Below are 7236 nucleotides of genomic sequence, written 5' to 3' on the forward strand. Positions count from 1 at the left end.
AGGAACCAAGGGGGTGTGGGGTAAGGTGGGGCTAGAGAGGAGAGGAGGCTAGACCTTGCGGGCCGTGCACACTGTGTTACGGATTTTAGTCTTTGTCTATATTTTAAGTGAGAGTGGGGATGACACAATCATCCCTGCCGTCAGAAAAGATCCCTCTGGCTGCAGCCTGGAGGGGAAGTATGTACCCTAACGGGGTTAGGAGACTATTGCTGTGGTGTGGGTGAGTGATGAAGGAGTTCTCAGCGAAGGTGGTGATGATACAGACCCAGAGGAGGAGGCAGAGATAATCCAGGAGGTGGAATGGGTGGTACTTGGTACAGCATTTCCTGTGTGTCAAGAGCAAGGCCTCGGCTCCGGGCTCACACTAGGGCCTGACTGGTGTTAGTACCGGAAGAGGAGCAGGTTTGGGGGATAAGCCCCTGAGTCTGATTTTGGACCGGTATTGCTGAGACGTCTAAGAGGAAATTAGCCATTTTCCATCGAATTTAGTGAGATGCGGATCTCTAGCATTTCTATCAGGTATGTTTTCAGGGAGTCATGGAACATGAATCTCATAAAGGGATGCAAAGAGACCTGCAGGAGTGATGGAGATGTTCATTGTTGTCATCATGGTGGTGGCATCACAGGTGTATGCATATGGAGAAACTTACCAATTGTACACTTTTAAGGCATGAGATAGGAAGGAGGAAACTCCAGAGGTGCCCCAGGAGACAAAGAACATGGATAAAGGGCAGAGACCCTGTCCTAAGTCTGGTAGTTTCTGCATCTGGAGAAGCACTGAATCCTAATTAATCAGGACTACACCTGCGCAGAAGATGCTACCTGACCCCTACTTCATTATAATGAATTAGCATCGTGGGACCCCCTTTCCAGTAGCCAGTCAAGGAAATCATGGGAGGACCACCCTAAGGAATAAAAGTCCTCTAGCCCCTGAGTTCAGCCCTGCTGCTGCTGCTGCTGCTGCTGCTGTTGCTGCTACTGTGGCTGTTAGGCTCTTCTCCTTTCTTCTCTGCTCCACTCTGCTCAGAGTTGGCCTGCTCCCATGTTCTGTGTGGCTTAATAAATCTGCTTTTTCTCGCTTTCTGCTATAAACTCTGTGTATTTGGTTCAATTTTTTGTCTGCGATCACCAAGAACCTGGTTGCCTGTGCCCACCTGTGACATTTTCAACATGTGCGGTTTACTGCATGTCAGTTATATCTCACTGAAGCTGTCAGAAAAGGTGAGTGGGAGGTGAGGATGTAGAGAAAGTGCAGATAGACCCTTTGGGAATGGCAGTGGAGGTAAGAAAGGCAGAGAGTGATTGCTGGAGGGGAAGGGAGGTTGAGGGAGTTGGCTTTTGTTTTTCATCTAGCAAGGTGATTTGACTGTATTTAAAACCTAACAGGCCCTGACTGGTGTGGCACAATGGGTTGGGTGTCGTCCTGCAAACTGAAGGGTTGCCAGTTTGATTCCAGGCCGGGGCACATGCCTGGGGTCCAGGCCAGGTGTCCGTTGGGAGGTGTGTGACAGGCAGCCAACTGATGTTTCTCTCACGCATTGGTGTTTCTGTCCCTCTCTTTCTCCTTCCCTTTCCCTCTCTCTAAAAATAAATAAACAAAATCTTAAAAAAAAAAAAAATAAAGGTGAACAGGAAAGGGTCTGACAGAGAAGTGGAGATAGAAAGTCCAAGAGAAAGAAGGGATAATAAGAAATATACAGTTCCAGAGAAAGGGAGAAGGGAGGGTGCCAAAATCCAGGTGAAGAATTGGCCTTCGAAGAAAATGTCAGCTCCCATGTTGAAACAGAAGGGAAAAAGAAGAGGATCGGTGGAGGTGTGTGTGCATGTGTGTGCGGTTGTGTCTCTGGGGGAATGTAAGGATGGCATCTCCTTTCTCTGTTACTGCTGAGAATGAGGGCAGAGGAAGCAGAGTTTTTTAAAAATAGATTTATGTAATTTATTTCTTAGAAAGAGGGGAAGGGAGGGAGAAAGAGAGGGAAGGAAACATTGCTCAGTCGCCTCTCCTATGTGCCCCAACCAGGTACCAAACCTGCAACCTAGACATGGGCCCAGACTGCGAATCGAACTAGTGACTTTTTGCTTTGTGGGACAACACTCCAACCAACTGAGCCACGTCGACCGACTGGGGCAGGAAGCAGATTTGAGGGGCATGGTGAAGGTGTAAAGTGGCCATTGGTAAGTGGTTGGTGTAGGCAGTGTCTAAGACTCCTTTTGAGGTAAGTGCCCAGAGTTATAGGGAAGACCCCTGCTCTGAGGGGTGCCAGCCTCGGCAGTGACTGGCTGCTGGGCATAGGCATGGAGAAAGCAGGCAGGGGGGGGGGTTTGCTCCCCCAGTGAGTTCTAAACACAGAGGGCCCACAGAACTCACGGCATTGGCAAGACTGTTATCGAAATATTGGACCCTGACTCTGAGCTGTAATGAAGAAGAACATGACTCACACCTGCTAGAATGGCTACCATCAAAAACACAAAAGGTAACAAGTGTGATGTGGAGAAAAGGGAACTCTAGTTCACTGTTGGCAAGAATGTAAATTAGTGTAGTCACTATGGAAAACAGTGTGGAAGTTCCTCACAAAATTAAAAATAGAGCTACCATAATCCAGCAATCCCACCGCTGGGTGTTTATACAGAGGATTTGAAAACAGGATCTCAAAGAGATAGCTGCACCCCCTTGTTTACTGCAGCATTAGTCACAATAGCCAAGAAAACATCAAACAACAGAAGTGTCCATCCCTGGATAAATGGATAAAGAAGATGTGGTGTAGATACAATGGAATATTAGCCATGAAAAGGAAGAAAATATGGCCATTTGTGACAACAGAGGTACACCTTGAAGGCATTACGCTAAGCAAAACAAGTCAGAGAGAGACGAATACTGCATGGTATCACTTTTACATGGAATCTAAAATAAAGCAAAACAAACAAACAAAAAGTCAAACATATAAACAGATAGTGAAAAAGAGGTTGCCATGACTGGGGAGAAAAAAGAACATGAGATGGAAGAAAATAGAGGGTCAAGTAGCTGGAGATGCCTATGTGAGGAAGGACAGTTGTAAAGGACTTGTGTGGAAGAGTGGAGACCGTGGTCAGACAGTGGGATGATGGGGTTGTGGTGTTTGAGCTGCAGCCATTATGGTTGCCATCGGGGTTTAAGGTGAAGCTGGGAGAGGTGGCCAATGCCTGAGTGGGTGAATGAATGAATGCATTTATACGGTAACCTGAGATATTTTCTTTCTGTAATAGCCCAACAGCCAACCGCTATTTCTCACTCCCTCCCTCCCTTCTTTCTTATCATTTGGTTCACAACAAACTTGCCCCAAACCCCTAGACTTTTCTTTCATGTTTCAGCTCAAAGGGCCCCTTCCACCAAGAAGCTTTCCCTGACTCCTACTCCAGGAAGGGCCCTTGTAAGAATTAAACACCCTCTGAGGTACAGACCCCCATTCCACGAACATGCACCACCATTCTTCTTAGCCTGTATTCTCCGCGTCTGTGTTCTCTGTTCCCCATCCTGGCTGAAACCCCATGGCAGGTACTTCTTATAATTATTATTCATCATCATACATGACAATTCATATCCCCTGAGTGCTTATCATGTGTCAGGCTCTGTGCTGAGCTTTAACATACATTTCCCCATTTTACAATAATAATTTATGAATAGGAAGTACATCATACCCTCTTTTTCAGGTGAAGACTGCAAGAGGCAAGTGACTTGCCCAAGGTTATGTAACCAAGTAGTGGTTTTGCTCATTTGCATCTTTACTCCCAGAGCGAAGAGGAGTGATAGGTGAACCACTGGGAGTTCTCTCTAGTTTTCAACTCCACACCCTGCTCAAGTTCAAGCAGCGGAGTTATAACTGACCCACAGCACAAGGTCCACAGTGTTCTCAACTTCCACAGAAGCACAAAATCAGGCTTTCTATGGTGAGCTGGATCAGCTGCCCTGTTCTTGTTGAGACCCTGTTATGAAGTGAAAGTGCATCCCGCAATTCATGTCTTCAGGCACGAACCCTGCACTGCTACGCTATTTGGAGATGGGGCAGTTGGGTGGTAAGTAGGGTTAGCTGACATTATGAGGGTGGGAGCCTAAGAAGAAACAGCAGAGCTCCTTCTCTCTCTCTCTCTCTCCCCCCACATGCACAGAGGAAAGGCCATGTGAAAACACAGTGAGAAGACCACGGTCTGCAAGTCAAGGAGATAGAACTCACCAGAAACCAGGTTGGCCGGCACCTTGACCTTGGACTTCACAAACTTTGGAGCTATGAGAAATAAATATTAACTATTCACCCCTCCCAGGCAATGGTATTTTGTTAGGGCAACGTGAGCAGGTGAAGACAGCCTCTCTTCCATATCCTCTCAAAATGCTTGTATCTCTTTTCCCCTTGTGGCAGCCCATCTATCTTGGAAACACTCTATTTTTGGCAAGATTTTTCTCCTTCAGGGAGGAAATCTGCCCACTGAGGCTTTTGCACGACTCCAGCTCTGTCTTCTGGCTCTGCACAGGACGAGGCTGGCCTCTCCTCCTTGGCACTCCTTCGGGTATTTGCAGGCAGAGACTGTAACCCTCCTGCTTGTTTTCGGTTCCATGGGGACCATGTCTGTCCTGTTCATTTCCACATCCCCAGCACCTTGCATAATGCTTACCTCAGAGGAGAAGCCTTATACATATTAGTTGAATGACTAAAACTGCTTTTCTCCAGATTAAGCATTTCCAGTTCCTTTAACTGCACCTCCAAGAACATGATTTCAAGCTTTTTCTCCATTTTCTTTCCCCACCATGTTTTTATACTAATTTTTCCGAACCTAATTTCTGTTCCTGTAGAAAAATGGAAGTTTTGCCCTGGTTGATGTGGCTCAGTGAATTGAGCACCAGCCTGCAAATCAAAAGGTTGCTGGTTTGATTCCCAGTCAGGGCACATGCCTGCGTTGTGGGTCAGGTCCCCAGTTGGGGGTGTGTGAGAGGCAATCACACATGATGTTTTTCTCCCTCCCTTCCCCTCTCTCTAAAAAAAGAAAGATAAATAAATGAACTTAAAAAAAATAAAGAATGAAGTTTGATTCTTACAGCTTGATAAATTGTCAAACATTCTTCCTATGTTTTCCCTTTTCCTGTACCTCTCTGCCTTCTTTATCTTTCCACATGACACTGACTCTCTGCTGGAGGACAATGAACGTTATAAAAAAACAAGAAAAGAAATAAGGAAAGCTGATATTTGTTGTGTTCCCTTAATGCTACGTCTAAAGTGCACCATGTTGTGCAGAGTCTAACCAGAGGACAGCCGGTGAGGCAGGGTGGGACACGTGCTAAGGACCAGAGTTTTGGAGTCCAATAGGACAGATGGCGAATCTCAGCCCCACCACTACAGAACTGTGTGACCGGAGGCAGACAGGGGCAACCAGAGACTCAGTCTCCTCATCGGTGAACAACAACCTTCTGCTTCCGCCTCCAGTGAAGAATAAATGAGACTATCAATACCAGGGACAATACCACTAGCAGGGTGCCCAGCACAGGGCACTCCAGAACATTGATGATGGTGAAGAAGATAGAGGCAGGCAATAAGCCCTATATTAGGAGGGTGATGACATCTCGGTAAGAAGGAGCTGGGTTTCAGTCCCAGCTCACTCCATGATTAGCTGGGTTACCTTGGACAAGCAACTTTGCTTCTCTGAACCTCAGTGCCCTCATCTGCAAAAACAGAGGTGCAAAGTGGTTGGGAGGACTCACTGAATGGGTGGCATGAAAGTCCCCAGAATGGTGACAGATCCTCAGCAGATGTTTATTCTTGGTCCTTTCACACATGGCATGAGCTACTGTGTCTTCCTCTCAACCAGTCATTCAGAAGGGAAGCTTGATCCCCCTGAATAGACGACACCTGACTACAGATCACAGCGGAACCCTGAACTGCTCCGCTTGTCTGTCACTCAGGCAAGTCTCAGAAGTTAAGTGGTGCACCCAGGTGTCACCGCAGTTTCTACTCTGACATGCTATCTATCTGGTCTTGTGGAATTTTCCAGGGATGTGGGGTTGGAAGTGACTTCTATGGAGATTAGATGTTTGAGGAAGATGACCAGGACAGTAACATCCTGACTGTCAAAAGATAACACTCGGTGCCCAGAAGGCCAAGTAGGTGAAATGCAAGTCCCAGGCTGGAGATCAAAAGTTTCTGTCTGCAGCTCCCCCTTCCCTGACTGCCCCTTCCTTCTCCTCTCAGGGCAGGAAGGGGTTGTTGCTATTTGCTTAGGGAAGCAGCTCCCACAAAGAGACTGTGCCACACCTGCCCCGGCCCCTCCTTTTCCCTCTCCTCCAGAGAGTGAAAGTAGGAATAATAACAATGATCATGATAATACTCATTACATGTTTATTTTTGTGTGTAAAGGCTTGCCATACAATTCCCATTCTCCCCCTAGTTAATCTTCACCGTAGCTTGTAAGCTTCGTGGCTGTCATCATTCCTGTTGGACCCAGCGGGAAACTGAGGCTCAGAATGGGCGAGTAGTTTGCTTAAGCTCCTGTAGTGGACCCCACATCTGTCTGACCTGATTGCATAACCTCTGCTCTTAACCACTATTCTGGATATCTGAGTAAATGTTGGCACGGGGGACACAGTGGCAGAGGGACTGGAATGTCACAGCTTCATGAGTGTAGTTGGAGGGAGACAAGAGCATGGACGTGGACGTAGCACCTGAGATGTGATTCTGAGTCGTAGCTGCTGCCTGGTTTCCTGTCTGACCTCGGACAGATGGCTTAGCCTCTCTGTGCCTTGAGAGACCTCCGTACAGTAAGGGTGAGGCTAAGAGGCCCCGCCGCTAGCTCTGGGCCGTGGGGAGGTGGCAGGAGAGGGAACAGGGGGGCAGCAGGGTGCCTCGGAGTGCCCGGTGAGTGATCAGGGCCCACCCAGACCGCACTGTCAATACTGTGGCCTCCACCCCCTTTTAAGATTTATCTAAAGTAAAGTTTACCTCTACCCAGAGTTAAGCTGCAATGAAAACAATGCTGGGGGGTGGGGAGTATATATGAAATATTTCTTTAAAAAAAAGAACATTGAACTTTGGGTTAGAAAGTCTGTGTGTTGGTCTGGTATGATTGCCAAAGGTGCGGAGCAATGCCGAAGGCTTCCCCCAGCTCAAGCTGGACTCCGGGTCCAGCTCCATCTGTTCTCTGGCCTCCGTCCCACAATCTGTGGAATGAAGGCGTCTTCCACATAGTTTCTCCGACCTGATCATCGTGGCACACCCC

Source organism: Pteronotus mesoamericanus, unplaced genomic scaffold (genome assembly GCF_021234165.1).
Source record: "Pteronotus mesoamericanus isolate MK-2021 breed Mesoamerican mustached bat unplaced genomic scaffold, CSHL_Meso_final contig_221, whole genome shotgun sequence".
NCBI lineage: Eukaryota > Metazoa > Chordata > Mammalia > Chiroptera > Mormoopidae > Pteronotus > Pteronotus mesoamericanus.